Raw genomic sequence first — 19,790 nt, 5'->3', positions numbered from 1 at the left:
CACCATTAGCTGAAGAGAGAGCAGTAGTTCAGCAGGCATGCAGTAAATAGTGTGACTTCTACAATGGCTACATCTTTGCATAGAATTGGTAGCCAACTGCCACAGAGACTAAAACAAACTACGGCCCAGGTTTGTGCAGGGAAGAGCGTGCGCTGTATCACCAAAATACCCAAATCAGAAAGCCACGCTATTCACTAACTGTGTGCAATGAGTGGAAAGCATGCCTAACAGTCAAAAATAAAGCCTCTTTACGCCTGTCATGATCATGCATGTGTAAATCATCATATGGAAATTTCATTATTTTGGCCACTTTGCAGGCAAGGCCATGCAAATCATGATTGTGGCCAATTCACTAACACTTGGCAACAAAGTGGAGTAAAGACTTTGTACAAAGACTTTGGCCATTCAGAGTGGCTGCTATCATTGCTGCAAGGCATCACACCAACAAGCCAGACGAGCAAGGGAGAAACTTTCCATCCTACAATCTCAGATCAGATCAGAGAGCGCTCCAATTACAATGGGCACTTTAGCACGCAACGTTGCCAGCCATGGTGGATTAGTCTTAAAGCTGAAGCATGCAATTTGTGCTAGCAATTGGTGATGAAGGGGCCTATTTGCTTACACAGGGCTCTTTTCAAGGGTTTGTTTGCGCCACAACTTGATTTGCATACATTTCTTAGTGAATAAGATGAAAACTCGCTCTTAGCTCCAGCAACTGAGGTGCAATTTGCCCTCGCAACACAATCTTAATGAATCTGGACCAAAATCTTTCTTTTTTTTTAACTGACGTCATTCACACTTGCAAAGTCTATTGCTTCCACTCAGGGCGAGCCTTATCCTGTTCCGAGGCCTGCACTCCTCAGCCTGATAGATGACCACATTACCAATCAACTCAGAAAAGTTCATAGTCATAACTATTTTTATTACTAATTTAGCATTAGGGAGGCCAATTTTTTCTCATTTTCTTGTTCTGCTCTGATACACTCTATGAGGGGGAGTTGGTTTGACTGGAAGTGGATTAAGACTTCCAGTCCTTTGAGTCTGTTCAGTACAGCACAACATCCAGAGATGTTGTGTCTCCCCATCGCTCCACACTACTGCTCTTCAGAAAATACTTTGAGCTTTAAAGATAAATTTGAGTAGGGGCACAGTCACCAAAGTCCCTGGTATTCCTCCCAGGGAAGCAGGTTGTGCAGTTCATAGAACAAGGTAGTACATAATGAAGATAATCCCTGTTTATCGTCTCCCTTCTAGCAGTGTTGGGTTAAATGGTGGGGTTCATCCAGTTGCATAGAGTAGTTTAGAGTAAGAATGAGGAAATATATTTTGATTCATTCATCATAAAGACATTTTTCAGTTCCTAATTGACTGTTTAGTGTCCTCCAGTGTTTCTGCAGCTCATACAAGTCACTGAGTTCAGGGTTTCTTTCCTGTTTATAATATTTTCTGGCGATGGTTGTTCTTGGTTGTGTTTATAAAAGCCTGTGTTTACAGTTACATAATATCTAATATCTGCAGTCTGTTTTTATACTTCATTATTATTGATGGATCATTGCAAAACCACAAGTTTAATGCTTTAATATCTCAACAATGTTTCAGTCTAAACTACACCCACTTCCAGTTTAAGCTCCACCTATTCCCGGATTTATGAGTACAAATAATTTGGTTGGTTGAACAAATACTGACACAAATACAAATCGTAGCATCTCCACACACCCCTAGTATACTATCAATATGCTTCAGTACATTCCAATGAACCACCCATTGAGAACTCAATTTCAGTGTTCAAAGGTCAATATAATCTTCATGGGGATCTGAAATTTCTATCACACTTAATCAACCCAGCAGCGTGAAACAAATAGCACCTCTGGAGTTATTTTTTTTATTTTTTTTTTTTTTCCCCCACACACAGGCACAGACATTACTCCTCTATCTGTATTGAGTTAAATGCTATAGCCATCCTTTGATTAGCAGCTTTGCAGGTTGTATCTTTGTCTTGTAGTGCACAACAGCAGCCGTCTATAGACCTTTTCAACATTGGACCCACATGGAAACTGTCTCTCATCATGGGAGCCAGACTAAGACAGGGAGTTTAAGGCTACTGTTGTTTCCTGGAGTACCAAAATGTAGGTCCTGGGCCATGCTTTAATAAATGCTGCACTCCAACTAACCAGACAGACACCGCTCCAGTATAGGAAAACCTGAATGAGTTATTTTTACTGCCCTGTCGGTAGCGAGTGTTGCTGATGGTCCCCAGAGTGAGGGACCTGACAGGCCGTCGATAAAGGGAGGGCGTGGATTACAACAAGCTGTCCACCTGAATGCCTAAACTAAATAAATAAACTAATCAATGCTCTTTTTTCACACACACTTTTCGCGAAAGACCAAATGTGGTCTAGTTGTGTTGGGCAATGTATCGTAACTGTCATTGCTGGAGACAGCAGTAACTTAAAGGTTTGAGAAGTGGGTTTATGATCAGAAGGTCCCCAGTTAGTATCTGCTAGACCAGCATGGAAAATCTGGGAACAGTGATGAAGTGAAGTGAACAAACTAATCCTCTGCCCTTGCTCAACTATTGTCAAATTGCCCCAGAACAATTGCCTGATATCAGACAGAATTGTCAACTCGTTACACTCCATTTCCATCTTCAGTCTGACATTGCCTCCACTCTAACCGATTTCCGTGGGGGAGGGGGATTCGATTTTCCCTAACCAACCACTAGAGACCAACGTATCCGCCTGAATCTAACGCCATTTTAAGTCGACACTGATGCGTAACCATGACAACACCAGAGATGGTTCAGAAAGTATAGAGCATCTTTGACAACACGGAGCGAAGTAAAAACAAAGTACGATGTCAGGTGATATTGAGAAGACATGCCGTCTATGTGTATATTCTATCTATATGCCGTCACCATTGTTGTTATTACTCCTCCTTGGTTTCCCGGCACACAGCTTGACAACGCTTGACAACAGCTTGACAACGGCGTTAGTCCAGCCCGTGGCGCTGATTGGCTAATCGTTAGTCCCCCCCAGCGCTCATTGGACCGATCATTTTTCAACTGAGAAACCGCTGTTTCATGTCACGATGCCAGACCAGAATCAGTCAACTCGGTGGAGTGGGCGGATTCAAAGGTCTGGACCCAGGCAACCAGAACAAGGCACTTAACCTCCGATTCTTCCTGTGCACTGCAAAAAACGTCCATCTTAGTTTAGTCTTAGTCCATTTAATCTCATATTCAGCCTTCAAATCTTATTTTCTTCTTAAAACAAGAGAAACATTCTGCCAATGCGGTGAGATAACTCCACTTGTTTCCAATGCAGTTTCACTTGTTTCAGGAGTTTTCTAGAAATGAGTGTCAATATCTTGAAAAAAGTCAGAATAAGGCAGATCACTGCTCTACTATCAAGAAAATGTCTTGATTCTACAAAATTATTGAAACACGTTGGATTTGCACTGGAAGCAAGTGGAATTATCCAACCCCATTTGTAGATTTTTCACTTATCTTAAGAAGATTATGATCTTAGGACTCATTAATAGATTAAATGGCTTATTCAAATGGAGATTTTTTTGCAGTGTGGAGCTCAGTGGCCAACAGAATAAGGCACTCTAGATTACTAGACTTTTAATATCCTAACCAATTTTGAAAAAGCATTGCATCATATACTGTAGATAATGTGAGATCAGCAATTTATTGAGCACTGGAGCTTTTGGGAATATACAGGGAAAAATAGAGAAAAAACAAAATGGTTGTTTTGTTTTTATAGACAACTGACAAATGGCAAAAATCCCTTGAATGAAAAATAAAAACACAAAACACACAGACATGATACAATATAAATAACAGACAAAAAAAACCAACCTTAAATATGAGGAGCAAAAAAAGGAAAATTATAATATCATATACATAATGAAGGATTTCACAGATTTTTTGAGATACATAATATGATAGAACTAATTTAATTATCCTGCTGACTACTGGTACATCAGTGAAGTCAGGACCTCTAATCTGACAGGAATGTGTGCAATCCAACATGCATTATTATGCAAGTTGTTAGAAGGCATAATAATAACAATGTTAGATGGGCTATAACTTTTTAATAGAACTCCATCTCCATCTCTCACTTTAAACTTGTAAACAGGTCAGAAACGGTTCAGATGTCGGGTCATAAATATCAAACATGTCTGATATGATCAGGGCGGCTCAGATCAGTCTGTGAGACGATGGGAATGGTTGAGATAGAATCTGTAAACCACATCACTACCAAATAATCTTTGCTGACCATCAGTCCCGACCAAGCCTCAGATCAGGATTTTCCCTCTGATCGTCCAGATGGGCAAATCTGATGTAAATCAGCCCGATGCACCCAATAGCAGGCTATGTCCCCAAACTGACTGTGGTTGTTCCGCGCCGGGATCCCAGGGAAAAGATGAGAGAAGTGAAATAACATGCAATATGGGTCATGAGTCGGACTCTATCCAAACAGGTAGAGAACATGGTCTGCTGATCCACAGAAGAGACATCAATATAACATGACATACATTTTAAGTTAAGTTATACATCTTGAAAATTGTGAATATAGCTGTATTACTTATGGTGTTAAGTTGACATAACATTTTCCTTTCACAGTGCAATAACCTCCCTTTTTGGTGACAATAGTATACGATTGCCATTGTGATTGATTGGATAGAGAGCCGACGCTGAAAGCCATGTCCAGTTATATCATCGCTGACTGACATGGACAAGCTGAACAGCATGGAGGACATGGACACTTGGAGACAGACTAGAGCTACCTCAGCACAGATCAAATGAAGTGCATTTATAGGCCAGCAAACTTGCCAGACAGCCAGCCTGCCAGCCAAGAAAGCAAGCAGGCAAATAATGAATAATCAGGGAATTTGAAGAAAAAGGGATACTTCAAAACACAGCAAATTACTGCATATTAAAGTTAATACACAGTACAAGTGAAGTACAGCGATATGTTTTCAAATACACAGACCAGAGACTAAATTTATCAGTTGGATTATGGAAGCTCGCACTAAGCACAAGGTTCTAGTATTATACAATCTACTATTTTAGTAGCATATTGCTGCAGGTTAGGTGAAAACTTTTTTCTTACTTTTCAGGGACTATGAAAAACAGGCTTGTTTTTAGCTTGATGACAATGCATTTTTGACGTCATCCAATGGGTTTTAAAAAGGTTTCATAAGCCTTAGAGGTGGGAGAATTTCCTCAACCCATACAGGACAATGCAATCCTGTAATTGAAATGAAAACATGAAAATCACCAAAATTGGAGCTATGAGGTTTTCACACGACAGTGATATGCTCAATAAAATGAATTAATGATACCTAGGAAATTTAAATGAACCATTCCTATCGAAATGTAGAGGTGGATATATTGTATTTTTTCCCTCTACTTATTCTACACTTATGAGCATGTGCGACTTGGAAAAATGTGGCTAAAGAGCCCTAGAGCATACAGTTTGTTTGTTTGATTGTTTGTCTAGCCATCAGTCAAAATAAAGGCAGAAGCTCTTGCTTGGGGTTGTAAACAACATCTGCTACCATATCACTCGTAAGGAGACACACAGTGGCAGACAGACTCACTCAGAACACTTCCAGCAGTTTTAAAGAGAGGCACTGAAAGTATTAAACGTGGCATTAGATTGAGCTGCATGAGCTATTAAAGACTCAGAAAACAAAATATTCCTATCTGTTTGAAAGCATGCAAAGAATGAAAAAAAAAAAAAATACAGCATCGATAAATCTGTTAGTCGAGGATAATAGAAAGACATCATTCAAGTCACATTTCTCACAGGCGGAAAACATTTCTGGTAGTTTGACAGATGCAGGAGTTGTGTGGATGAAACACTGCATAATAAAGAATTCTCTCCAACAACAGACTTTGGATGGGCTATTTCCGCTCCCTAATGTGTCGGGCTGCACTCCTCCCAGCTGGATCCAAGTCATGGTTTGATGGATGAGTTACACCCATCACAGAAAATCAGGACTTTCAGAGGGCATCTAGTGAAAGCAGACACCACAGAGCCAAGGCACCAACCTGAGCTACTCTGACCCTCCGTATTTACCTTTGTACATATGTCTGGCCCCCGGAGACCCAGTAATGTGAATACGAGCACATTTTTGCACATCCTCTATATTCTGTAATCTTTCACATATCGCCTTTTCTTGTACTCTCATATTCCCATCACTGGTATGTATTTTGCATATATATTTTTCATCATTTTCAGTTTCTCAATTCTCCACCTTTTTCACAAATCTCACATTGTCTTTGTCTCACATTGCTACCGTTACCATTTTCCACATCCTGTTAATGAGCAGCAAAATTTAATCCACCAACACCTTTTATTTTTGCACATTTGCATTCACACACCTCTACTAAATATCTGTATAAGTGTTGGAATTGTTGGCTGCGTACATTTACATAACCGCATTTGCTCTATTCTTATTTATATATATTCTTCTTTGATGTATCCTGTTACTACATGCTGCTGTAATGGCAGTTTCCCCATGGGGATCATTAAAACTTCATTTAGTCTAATCTCATCTAATTTACATTTACATTTTAGTCATTTAGCTGACACTCTTATCCAGAGCAATTTACAGTTAGTGAGTAGGGCTTCAGTGTTTTGCTGAAGGACACATGGCTGTTGAATCAAACCTGTGACCTTTTTGTCACATTATGTGATGAACTCTAACAAGTACGCCACGACACCATCAAAAATAATGGAGCGCTCAAATGCAAGGAAATGCCTGAAATGTGAACCCAGGACGTCTTGGGAGTCACAGCGAGAATCATTCCCCTTCACATAGAAACCAATGTGATTCATTTGACCCGTCAACCACAATTAGCTAGCCAATTAGAGGAATCCTGAAGCCCGTCACAGCCAGGGGGTGGAGGAAGCAGGAATGAATTAAAAGAAACACGGGCCAGGAGACAAGTTTTATAATTAGATGCCCCTAGCAACGGGAATGAACACCAGAAATAAAACCCTCCAATCCCCACCTCTATGTTGATAGGAGCAAGAGAGGCTGCATTTCTTTGACTGAATTCATCATCGTGGCTTCTAGACTGATGATAATCTGTAGTGATATTTGACACCATCTTATTGTGAATAACCGCTTGTATGTCAAGGAGAGATTGGTGACATTTTGAGAATGACAATCACTGGTGAGGGCCTGTTTACACTCTGAGATCCTTGGACCTATCTTGGGTCTTATTTCCCAAATTGATCCACCCCTCACCCTTTTTCCCCCTCTGCTGCAGTGCTGAAGAGAGATCATCTGTTAGTACGGGGCAGAGAGAGAGAAATTTATATCCCTCGTGTAGCTAGCAGTGGAGTGAGAGATGCACATTATGTTGATAGACAGCCTCCCTTAATTGGGTTCTTCAGTGCCTGTTGATGTATTACTTTTTTATCATGGTGCTTCAAGAGCGATCAGAGCGTTCAGTGAAAATAAATGTTAGGGACTCAAGACACTTCTCATCATTACCGACTGCAATTTACGCTTCCCTCCCAAGCTGCAAACATGTTTAAAGCCATGGCCCATGGATTCAGAGCAACATCATGGAAGCTCCACCACTGTATCACATAGCGAGCATCTAAATTAAAGCTTCAGTAGACTTCAAGTTGGTCAGCTCTGCCAGGACATCGCTGGTACACATGGCACCAGTTGAGTGGAATAAGAATTACTTTGCCATTTCAGCTAAGCAGCTGTGGCACTTTTCGTCTGGATTTTGCATATATCACCTCTTTAAACAGACAGGTCACGTGATGGGTGGACACCGGCAAGGGCAGCTTGTACTGCTGTAATCGAGTGTATAAACAGCCGGCAGCAAGCAAAACAAACCTGCCGCTAAACACAGCAGGTCGAGTAAGAAGAGGAGCATCACCGCTGAATATAGTTGAATTTATTTACCATAGTTAATCTGGTTTAGACAATAACTTTAGAAGTAAAAATCAAGTCAACAATCATCAAGTCAATGTCATCAAGTCAAAACCCTCAACCTGCACATATATATATCCTGTATTAGTATGCAGTATTTTCAGAACTAACTAATCTTGGAATTTGCACAACTATGCTGCTGCAGTGACGCAGGCATGTAAACCACTGCACTTCTATATGACATCTTTCTTTATGCATTCCTGTTGAATCTGTTGCTCTGCATTAATAAGAAAAGGCAAGACGCCGGTTCAGTACTTGGCTATGATTCTCAGGTGCAGCACAGCATCCCTGTCTGAAACCTTGCAAGCCTAAAAGAACGATTCTTCCTTCCCTAGTCCAAATCGATGCATGTTCACAGGGGAATAGTGACTTTGTTCCGCAGCTGCTGGACAACAGTCAGCACTAATTAGGTTTCCACATCCCTTCACCATCCCCCCAAAACCTGCTCATTGCATCTTGGTCAGTCGGTTGCTGAGGCTCATGTCATGTGCAACAGAGATGACTCCCATCAACCCCAAAGTTTTGAACGCTGTTATGGATTGTGATTGGTTAAATAAACGCCCCATTCCAACCCTGCAACGGATTCAACCAAATCTTTCTCTTGTATTAGCACAGAGAAGTGAGAACAGAAAAAGGTCAATGCAAGACTATTTGTTGGCTGACTGGTAGATGCTTTAGTTTCCTCTTTGGGAGTCCCAGGTATGCATCCAATCTGTTACAGTGGCAGCAAAATCAGCACAGGTTTCTCCATGGGGGGAGATCAAAAGGAGGTAAGTATGTCAGCCACCCTTGAATTTCTGTACGACTTTAATCCTCCCTTTTGTTGTCTGGTAGATGAATGGGTTCTGGGGTATAAGATTGGAGGTCAAATCTGGTCATTTATGTAGACACAGCACAGTATGAGGCAACCTTGAACCAATCATCAATTCTCACCGATAATACTGCTATGCATATGTGGCTCTAAATCATTCATTTGGGCTCATGACGGCTAAGGACGAAGGAGATAGGATATTTATTCCACCTGTTAAAACTCCATGCAAGCCTTCACAACAAATTGTCATGCCTCCTCATCTCAAATTCAATTGGAAAACCGCAGTATGCTAGATCAAATATATGTACTGAGAAAAGGTATTTGTTGCGGGCCCCACATTTTATTCAACAAATGAATAAAACATTCGGCATTGGGTATGCGGTGGTCAACACCATGGCAACCCCTCTACAGCTCATATTTATACTGTATATAAATTTACATCTCTCTACGTCAGGACTCAATTACCATTACATCTCCATGGAATATGAAAGGGTTTTATGGTACATGAAATTACAAAAACGCTACTGAATTTAAAAAAAAAAAATCTATATTATATGCTTATATATATATGTTATATGCTTGTCAGTTAGCCTATGCCTTGTATGTAATCCTATAGTAAATGTTTCATGATGATGATAATTGGGAAATTATTAGCAATACTTCACAACACCAACTCCCCCAAATTATTGTAGCGCCAACACTGTGTCATGAAATTTCTTGAAATGAGCATGATCTCTGAAACGCAGATTATGTGTTATGGACAAATAATTATTATGCTCCTCCACCATGGAAGGATTGTGTGGCAATAGCACAAATTGGACAAAACACTTTCACGAGTTTGTCATGTGAAAAGGTTACCTAACTGTTAAGCAGTTAAGCAGTTAACCAGTTCCATAACTTTGCAACTGTGCAACATTAAAAAATATTGTGAGGCAACTGTTCCCAGCCGGTTCCAAGTATTCTAACAGTACAAAAACACATTAGCAAGTAACGTAGCAATAGCTATAGCCAAGCTAAATTAAAAAGTAGCTATTTCAATGTGTCATTAAAACCACCAATGCATTATGTAATATCTAAAAGAAAGGTCCTTACCTCCGGCACAGAGTTGAACAAGTCAAAGATGTGATCTAAAAAAATGCCAAAGAGGGCACAAAAAAACCATAACAAAACTGTGCACAAGTAGTGATGTCATATGATGAAGTTTGGGATTGGCTGAGCAGATTTAAGGCAAGCACCGCCCCAAAGGCAAGCACCGCCCCAGCTGACCCTGGGACAGCTCGGCAAAATCAAAAGTAAAACAACTTTTGTTAAGGTTAGGTAAGAATAAGGTTAGGGTTAGGTTTAAGCAACAAAAACTTTGGTTATGAATAGGCAACAAACAATTTGGTTACGGTCAGGATAACATTTTACAGTAGAGACTTCTTGCATGAGTTGGGAATTGAACCCAGGTCTCCAGAGTTGAAAGCACCACTCAACACCCATGTTCTTCACTGCACTATTTCAATGTCAAACTGTTTCATGTCTCCTCCACATAATCCTTTCGTAGTGAGGAACCGTACTTCTCTCACTTTTCAGGAAATCTTGCCGTAAAGACTTTCCAAACAATCCCTTTTTGGAGTGGAGTAAGACAGCAGCAGTACTGTAGTAAGCATATAAACACTTGGGATTTATACTAGAATTGTGACATGCAGCTAAAGATAAATTGCTTCCTGGATAGGATAAATAACTGGGCTCACTGCCACAGAATTATGCTAAACACACACACACACACACACACACACACACACACACACACGCCCCATAATTGTTTATAAAAGCTTTGCTTATTAAATTGCTTCATTATTGAATAGAGGCCCTGTAGACATGTGGCTTGATGAAAATTGGGGGTGAAAGATAATTTACTTCCAATTTCTTCAAACACTGCCACTACTGTGCAACAATGTTGTAAAACGTGAAGCTTTTACAATGGCTACATTTCAAGCTTTTCCGAGTGAGTGTAAGTGAAGTTTTATTCCAAAACATTATTTTGTCATTTTGAGAAAAAAACAGTACCTGAAATGTATTCTTCAGTATCTCTAAAAAACAGATGATCCAGTCTATAAACGTGTTAATCATTTTTGTGAACCTGCATTTATTTTTCTGTTTGTTTTTTTTCTATAAATAATTTTGTAAGAAGAAGCGTCTCTTTCAGATAGTGGATATCTCATTCTGGAATGAAGCTCGCTGGATAAAAGTGTCTGCTGATGTGTGACTTGTGTGAACGATATACTAACATATATAGCTGATAATCCCAGCCGAGCTTGGTCTGGTTGGAAATAGACAAGAATCATGTTCTTACCACTTGGCAACAGCAACCTGCTGTATCATTGAGCACCAGTAAGATTGACTTGTCTAGATAGATTACTTTCATAATGGCTACAGGAGTGCCGGCATCGTCTTGTTCAACACCAGTGGACAAGGTACAAGACAAGGCCATCAAAGTGAAAGGCTCTCACACAGAGCTATCGATCAGCCGGTAATCTCTTCTCTCAAGCATGAGGAATCCATCAGAGTGATAGGGGGTATAGGAGACATGTATGCTGTGGTGTCATGTCCATTCAAACTGGGTGTGGGTCACGCGCCTCCTCAGATATTGTACGTCTATTTCTCAGATATAAAATGAAATCGAATCGATGCATTTGTAAGATTTTGTCCTGATGATTCTAATTGTGTGATCGGTCACACCTCATACACACACTCTCCCCCTTTGTCGTGTTTTAGTTTGTGGCACTTTCAAATAATGCATTTTCAAATACAACCATCTTCTTGCTTGTTATAAAACTCTGTTCTCCATTAATTTGTACTGTGGATGTGATGTGCGAATTCATGCTTCCTCCAACGTCAGGTGCGCTACAGCTCTGTATGTATGGTAGAACATAGACAGATACTCAGTGTGCAGGGAAAAGGTCAAACATATACTGGGGAAGACGGCTAGACCACAGTACTTTCAGACCAGGCCAGAGCAAAAAGCAAGACTTTTAATAGGGGCTATAGGAGGTAGAATGGATAATAGCCTACTACACTTCCCAGAAAATAGAGAGACAACAATATAATTAGATTCGACATCCAACAGGTTGTATACAATCTTATGCCAACTACAAAAGCAAACCATGTCACCATATACCCTAAATCTAATTCCCACTATTGAAAGAAGCAGAGCCCAGGTTTTACTGTGTGCGTTTCCTAAACTCCATCCTCCATTACGCCGCAGCAGTGATGTAGAGGGTAAAACTCTAGGGAGCTCGGTAAAATCACAGACCATCCTTCCTGCCAGAAGCCCGAAGGATACACAGTGCAGCCTGTACAAGCAGCAGCAGAGCTGATGTTGAGAAATAACCTCCTACCTCCTAGATTTGATTGTCATATTTTTACTAGAATTCGAGTTTCACACAGTCCTTTATGGATTTGAGCAACTGCCACGACTCTTGAGCCAAAGAAATCCTTTCAAAATTAAGTGTATATTTTATTTTAAAAAAAAGCATGGGTGTCAATCTGAAAATAATGCTTTTTAGATAGTTTTTGGATAGTTGACTTTTTGGAGATCCACATCTTTCATAAGATACTCTACTCTGCAATCCGGATAGCCAGCCAAGTAGCACCCATAAAGACCAAGGACTTATTGCCTTCTCGGCAGCTTGCCCACTAACGGCACCTTCGCCCGGAGCCAACCTCAGAATTTATCTGTATTACCCATGACTAAATATTGATCCCGGTAATCATTCTTAGCTTAATCTATGTCTATATCTGCGTGCGTGTGTGTCTGTGTGTGTGTGGTAAGCGCACGCAATGGGCTGAATTATGGCCTCATTCCACTCCAACCACCGAGTGTTGGAATTATGGTCGGTGAGCGTCAAAACTTGCAAGGTCGAAGTGTGAGGCACTGCCAGGGCACTGTCAAGGTTGAATGGTCAGAATGACTGTTGGAAGCGAACACACTGTCCTGATCCAAAAGAGGTTATCATGAGCTCACATATATTATACCGTACAGTGCAGCGGTGTCTCTAAAACTATAGGTTATTGGGACTTGAAATGGGCCGTGGGACTGTTTCTGCTTGGTCCCCATATGACAAAAGAATGCTTTATGGAGCCTGGGTTTCACTGTGGCACGGAAATAACACAAAACCTGTGTCTCTCAAATGATTGGTTGAGAGACCATTCCTTGTCTCTTCACTTGGCTGAAAAAAAGAAGAAAATATGAACTTTCCAAACCTTCCAAACTTGTGGCTGTAGCTGCATTTAAATTTTTTTACTGAAAGTTTACATTGTCCCTTCAAGGACCAAAGAACATTTTGAAACCAATCATTCAAAACCAACAAATGTGTGAAACCCATTCAAGTAAAATTTCATAAATGCATGGTTGTCAGTCTGAAAATAATGTTGTTATTCTAAATTTCTGGAAGAAAAAAACAAACAAACAAAACCCTGACTTTTCCTACAGCATCAATTAGTTACAGGACAGAACATAATGACTTCAAAAACTCCAGTAGGATGCAGCCAGGCCATTTAAGTCTTCATAGTGCAGGTCAGGAGGGGTATTTTAAATGCCAACCTGAACTTCAGTGGCAGACAGAAACATCTATCTGTGAAAGTGACGTGGATGGCTCTTCCAGGCCTGAGGGAATCCATTTCAAAGGACGATCCTTTGACCCCAAGTCCTACCTTTTTATCCCCTTTCTCTTCCTCTTTTTTTTGTCTTTTTCTTCGGGTCCGATTGGTGCGATGGAAAACAACAGAAGGCATCAAGCGAATCCAAAGCAGCGAAAGTGAATCTGTCACTCTGCGTCTCTGTCATTCCCTCTATCTCTCTCTCTGTGTCTCAGCCTATCTCCGTCTCTCCTGTACCATGGGAACTGTGCCACAACCCGCTTTAACACACACACACACACACACACACACAGACAAGCACGCACACAGCTTAGTGAGTACAGACAGATACTAATCTATGACACACCCTTTGTTTGTGACTCAGAAAGCACTTAAAACTTTTCCTCTGATGTGCTTTCTGTGTTCCAAAGGATGTACCTGGCAAAGTTTTCTTCTGGCATTTCAAATCATACAAAAAAAAATAAATCCTATGAGAAAAAGAGCTTTTACTTTGAGTTTGACTTTATTTTTTTCGGGGGTACAGTATGAGAATGTCTTATGATGTAAAAGGAGGGAAATTGTTCAAATACATCCACATAGACACTCACACATGCACAGATGAGGTTTAGTGAGTTGTGACTTTGAAGTGGCAAGTTTGTCGACTGCGACTCACTGAGACAAAAAAGAGAGATAGAGGAAGAGACAAGGAATGAAAGAGGCACGGAGTGAAGTGACAGACCCACTTTCTCTTTTTCAAATTCGATTTGCTTGATGGTCCTCTACTGTTTTTCTACCACAACATTTACTTCCAACTGGGAAAACAGCAACAATAAATTCAGCTGTCCTAGGCTCTGAGACCTGGCTGTAGATTACATTTTTGCCATAAATTGAGGTGATAATATCCATGTTTCGTTCCACAGTGGCCAAATTTGGGGGTTTCATTTAGTCCATAACCTTGTCTGCATCATTACAAATACATTTTACATGGCCAAGCCTTGTTGAAACCCACAGAACTTTATGTTAACTTCTAGTCAAGATCCCAAAGTTTCCAAAGATACCAAATATGTCATGCTGAATTACAGGGAAATGTGTATAAAATTGATGCACAAAACAGCTAGATTTTTTCCATTTGATGCAATGGTGCAAGGGGTTAAGTAGCGGGAATTCTCCTTTAACAAAGTGGATTCCTTTAATCCAGATTGAGTTTAGTTGAGGACAGCCTTAGATTAGATTAGATTAGATTAGATTAGATTAGATTAGATTAGATTAGATTAGAAGAAAAGTCATTGTCCACACATGAAACTTTGCACTGAGATTGTGTTTAAGTCGTATTTGAGAAAGTGGATTTGACTCAGTCCAGCCTGGGCTTTATCCCTGAAGCCAGCCCTGTAGTTCAAAACCAGTCTGTCATGTTCTCTCTTTAAAATGTAGAAACATCATACATATTTTAAAGTGTTTGATCAAATAAGTTATAAATGGTTTGCTTCGAGAGTGGACGGATCAGAAAGAGAGGGAGAGATGCTTTCATCATCACAGCCATTACACTCAGGCTATCTGCAGAGTATCAAAGCGCTGCATTTGTATTCACACTTGGAGAGAATACATAACGGGCTGACTGTGCTTGTTAGCGATACACAGGCGATAGCAACGGTCAACTTCAGGTCAAGGCTATTTGCATTCTGCACTTCACAGCATTTGGTATTCAACCAATTACAAAATGTCAAAATATTGACTTTTTAGACTTCTAAAACAAAGCATTCTTGAAGTACTAAAGCATGATAGCTGTGGCCAATTTTCGTCAAATCAAACAAGGCATTGACTATCCTCCACTGTTAACACAAATATGCTTTTCTTCTACTGTAATTCGATGCTAATGAGTCCCCTCCCTTCCTCCCTCACTCCTTCCTTCACATCATACAGTATATCACTGTAGAAATGTGCAGACAGGAGAAGTACAGTACATACAGTATATTATATGTTCTGACATTGGAAATATAAGGTTCCATCTGACATTTTGGGCAAAAAAAGTTGCTCATTAATGTAGCTCTCCAAGTTAAAATATATATTTTTTAGAATCTTCAGTGGGTAAAAAACTGCTATTTCAAATGTTAGTTTTGCACTATGGGATGTGAAAACTTCAACATGCAATAACTCAAAACTACTTTTGAAGCAGATGAAACTCACAGTATGTTCATGTGTAAGGTATTGCCAACTGTCTTAACACAGTATATTATCTTGCAGTGATTCTCGCACTACAGTTACATTCATTAAAACCACTCAAGGCCTTTTGACTTTTGCTACATCATACCTCAAGAAAAACCATAGAAATCAGTCAAACCAATCTATAAACCTGCTAATCTGTGCCACAATCACACCATATGCTCTTTATCTGACTGCATGTGCATGATGTATGTGAGGTTCTTGTACCCCGTCTGTCAGTAAAATTTCCATTTTTTAAAACAAGTTAGATGAGCGACTTTACAGCTGCATATACACTACAAAATACTTGGCACACTTACTCTTTTCATGAAGTACACTGATGAGGAAAATCCAGGTAAAAGCGATTATCCCATATTGATTTCCCTTATTAAATCTACATCAATCCCAAAGGAGGAGATGTAGATAGAGAGAAGCAGACGAGTTAGAGAAGGATTTTTAAGCTTTGAGACAATTGAGATGTGGATTGTTTAGCTCAATATCCGAAAGATGTCCCTAATATTTTGCGCATTCAGGGGCGAATTCACAAAAGGATTGCGCGGATTTTGCTGACGCTAAACCTGTGCAAATAAGACAAAAAGAAACCGTCTAATTCACAAAGCACTCGCAAAGGGTGAAATGCACCGCTAACTGCGCTGCCACGCAAATAGCGTCTCGGTGCTCCTGTGCTATTTGCACGTATTTAAATTAGGTAATATGCATACATTTGGCGCAAAATTGGCCCCTTTCTATGCAAATGAGCCTCACTGCAAAAACAGTCCAATTCACAAAGGTCGGCGCTAATTGCCACACGCAGTTAGAGTGAAATTATTAGCGTCTTCAGAGAGTTGGTGGTAACTGAAGCGCATTTATAAGGGGTGTCACGCCCAGACTTTATCACTTGTTGATTTAACTGAGAATTGAATTGAATTTACCTTTGTGTGACCTAAAAAATAAAATTGTCTGTAAATACAGTCTGTAAATAATATTTTGACATTATTATTATTATTACTATAGAACAGATTGCTTCACAAACAAAAGCAAATAAATCAGTACAACCAAACAATCAATACAACTCAATTTCATTTTCACTTATCTCACTAGTCAGCACAGTGGGCTTTATTTTGGCCTAAAGATTCAGCACCATGGACAGCTCCGCTCAAACTCATTTACAGTATTACCTCCGCCAAGGAGGTTATGTTTTCAGTGCCGATTGTTTGTGTGTGTGTTTGTCTGTCTGTCAGCAGGATTACTGCTGGCCCGATTTTCATGAAACTTCGTGGAAGGGTGTAGCATGGGCCAAGGAAGAACCCATTAAATTTTGGAGCGGATCCGTATATTGGTTGCGCTTGCACATTTGCATATTATAGAAGACTGGATTGGCCTTGGCGGAGGTCTGCGCTCGCGAGTGCCCTTCTAGTTTATTTTGAGATGCAGTGAGATGCAATGACAAACAAAGGATGCAGCTCCCCTACATCCTCCTTTGTTCTCCGCTTCAAATCATGCCATCTTCTTTTGCAGTCTGAAGGTGTGCGTTGGGAAACACCAACAGCACTGACAGAGTGGGATATTAAATCCCAAATATGGTTTGCGCTGGCATATCATTAGCGCAATATCTTTTGTGAATCGGTCCTTGAGACGGAGCAAATAGCGGGTGCAAATGATGCGCAATTCATGGTGCTATTAGCGGCCGCAATCCATTCTTTGTGAATTCGCCCCTCAGTGTTTAGCAGTTAGACCTCTACAGAGCTGATCCTTTGCCATCTCAGCACCATCACCATCACCTCTGCTAATCTGAAGAAACCAGCTGGCATGGGTCCAAATATTTATTTTCTACAACCGGAGAAAAGTTGGCCAACCACCATCACCTTGTTTCTGCATTTGTTGGCATGAAAAAGTTGCAGATGAACTTTTAGGCATCATCACCCATCAAAAACTCATCAAGTACTACTGTTGCCATATGTTGCCTATAATTGAAACACCATTGGTGTTACAGCTAGCAATCTGCAAGCTCAAGTCGGTCACCAGCAATATGGAACCCACAGTTATATTTGTTATTTACTTGGTAAATAAAGGTGTTTGTGATTCTCATTTTCCATCCTTTACTGTAATTTCGCTCTCTACTGACAGAAATTCCTTCATTCGACCATGTTAACATAGGTAAAAGGTATTAAGTGTCTACGAGACAGACAGGAATTAACTGAAAAATAAGCACTTTTATTGATTACAATTTTCACTTAAGCACAGTGAGCTGAGCCGGCTTGGTGAAGGGGGTTGGGATAGAAATCTGCCGGGAGGGAACAGCGGGCGTGGAGACGAAACAACAGGCAATAAAGTAAAAGAGAGAACCTGTTCAGGGCAATTGGAAAATAAATTACAAGCCGGATAGCCAGTAAATCACAGAGACGGGCCTAAGTGGGTCAAAGTATCTAAATACAACTGAGGGTAAACGGAAACTCCATAAGACGGTAAGAGGGAGGAAGAACGAGATACGGGGAGGGGCTTTGAAACCGAGAGCGTGACAGAGATGAGGTGAGTGATGGGAAAGACGGACGGGAAGAGTGATGAAAGAGGCAAAGAGAAACAGGGAAGCGGTCAGAAAGATGGAAAGAAAAAGTGAGACAGCATAAGAAAGATAGGCAGACAGAAAAAGAGAGAGGGGCTGAAAGGCAGAAAAGAGAGAAAAAGAGGCAGACGAATTCAAAGAATGAAACAGTGGTAGAGGAATTTGTTTCAGCAGAAACACCGGAGGGAAGAGCTTTGTTCTCCCTCCCAGAGCCGCCATAGCAATGTGGTCAGCATGTAGCAGCTACATCCACATGACAAATCACCTTGTCCTGGATACAATAAGCCAAAATACTGCCCTCATTTTGCATTCAAGCACTGTCGGGTTTATAAGACCTTCCCACCAGGAAGCAACATCCCTCCATGTCAGACGATCAAGTCGGGTAAATCAGAATTCTAGATGCAACGCGAATTGGCCGAGTTACGGGACGATGCTTCCTTCTTCAACGTGGCTGCCAAAAACATTGCACTGCAACAATGAGTTAGCTTCGTTAGCTTGCAAACAAAAAATCAGATGCTGCCTGTGTCTAAAAACTGAATAACTGCTTACTTAAAAATGTCTAAATCACCTTATGTCTCCTTTCATCCTCTTTCTTATGCAATAACTCTAACAGCAATGTGTTTTTTGTTGGAAATCAGCAACCAAATATAAATCAGATGCTTCAATCAGCTCCATGTTTGTTTTGATTTCCAAGCAAAAAGCATTTGAACGCAGGCAAGTCGGTTGACCAAGGAAAAGTTCATCCAATGTGCACATGAACACACCATCAGATGACCGTGGTGGCTTTTATTTTTGTAAGATAGTCTTGTTTGAGTCTTGTTTCATGCTTTCTTCTTTCTAGCTCTCGTGAAGATTTGTCGATGTTACCAAATCAGAACCGATCGTCCAGATTTTGGGACAGTATATGAATTCTGTATTTGCCTTGGTGTGATCATATCATCAAATTAACACTGTTGCGCAGTATATAATCAATAAAATGAAGTAAAAGTTGATTGCTATAAATCTTTACACCTTATCTGCGAATGCTCCATTGAATATACTGAGCCAGTCATGTTCTCCTCACTGCTCTAAAGTCATTATTCTTTGCTAGCATGTTGCAAGGAACATGGGACTATTAAGGATCTAATGATTTGTATCCCAACAGACACTGATATGAATGTCAGTAAAGATTAACAGTAGGATCTTTCAATGTATAGCTATGATATGCAAAGCCTACTTTACCACTCATGCCGTTTCACACTCAAGAGGCATTGTTTGGAAAATCCAGCAGTAATGCAGTATAGATGAAGGTTGAGCGGACTTCAATAATAGATTCTGCCATAAATCTCATATGATTCAACACACCTACAAAATACCTTGAGCAATACAAGGAGATACTATATGTATGAATGCAACTTCCTTATATGTGGGCCTCATAGTGTCAAATGAGGACTTGAGCTTCGCTGTCAGACACATCAAATACTCTTTGCCAGTGTGGGGCCTTTCTACTATGTCACAACAAGCATCCATGAGATTGAACGGTGAAATATTAATGGTAAGGTGCCAAAAATGGAATTAGAACATTTCCCATGGGGGTGAAACTTTCTGGCGTTTAGACACAAATTATAAAAACATGCATGCTCT

The 19,790-nt window shown here is 40.3% G+C and overlaps 1 protein-coding gene across 1 annotated transcript in view; it reads right to left on the bottom strand.

The window, feature by feature from the left end:
• The window catches only part of grm7 (glutamate metabotropic receptor 7), a 240,736-nt gene that overhangs the window by 110,021 nt on the left and 110,925 nt on the right, over positions 1–19,790 (bottom strand). The gene's annotated exons all lie outside the window — the stretch shown is intronic.

Source organism: Centroberyx gerrardi, chromosome 5 (genome assembly GCF_048128805.1).
Source record: "Centroberyx gerrardi isolate f3 chromosome 5, fCenGer3.hap1.cur.20231027, whole genome shotgun sequence".
Lineage (NCBI taxonomy): Eukaryota > Metazoa > Chordata > Actinopteri > Beryciformes > Berycidae > Centroberyx > Centroberyx gerrardi.
Note: the sequence above shows the minus strand (reverse complement) of the source record. Positions and strands in the feature narration are given on the sequence as shown.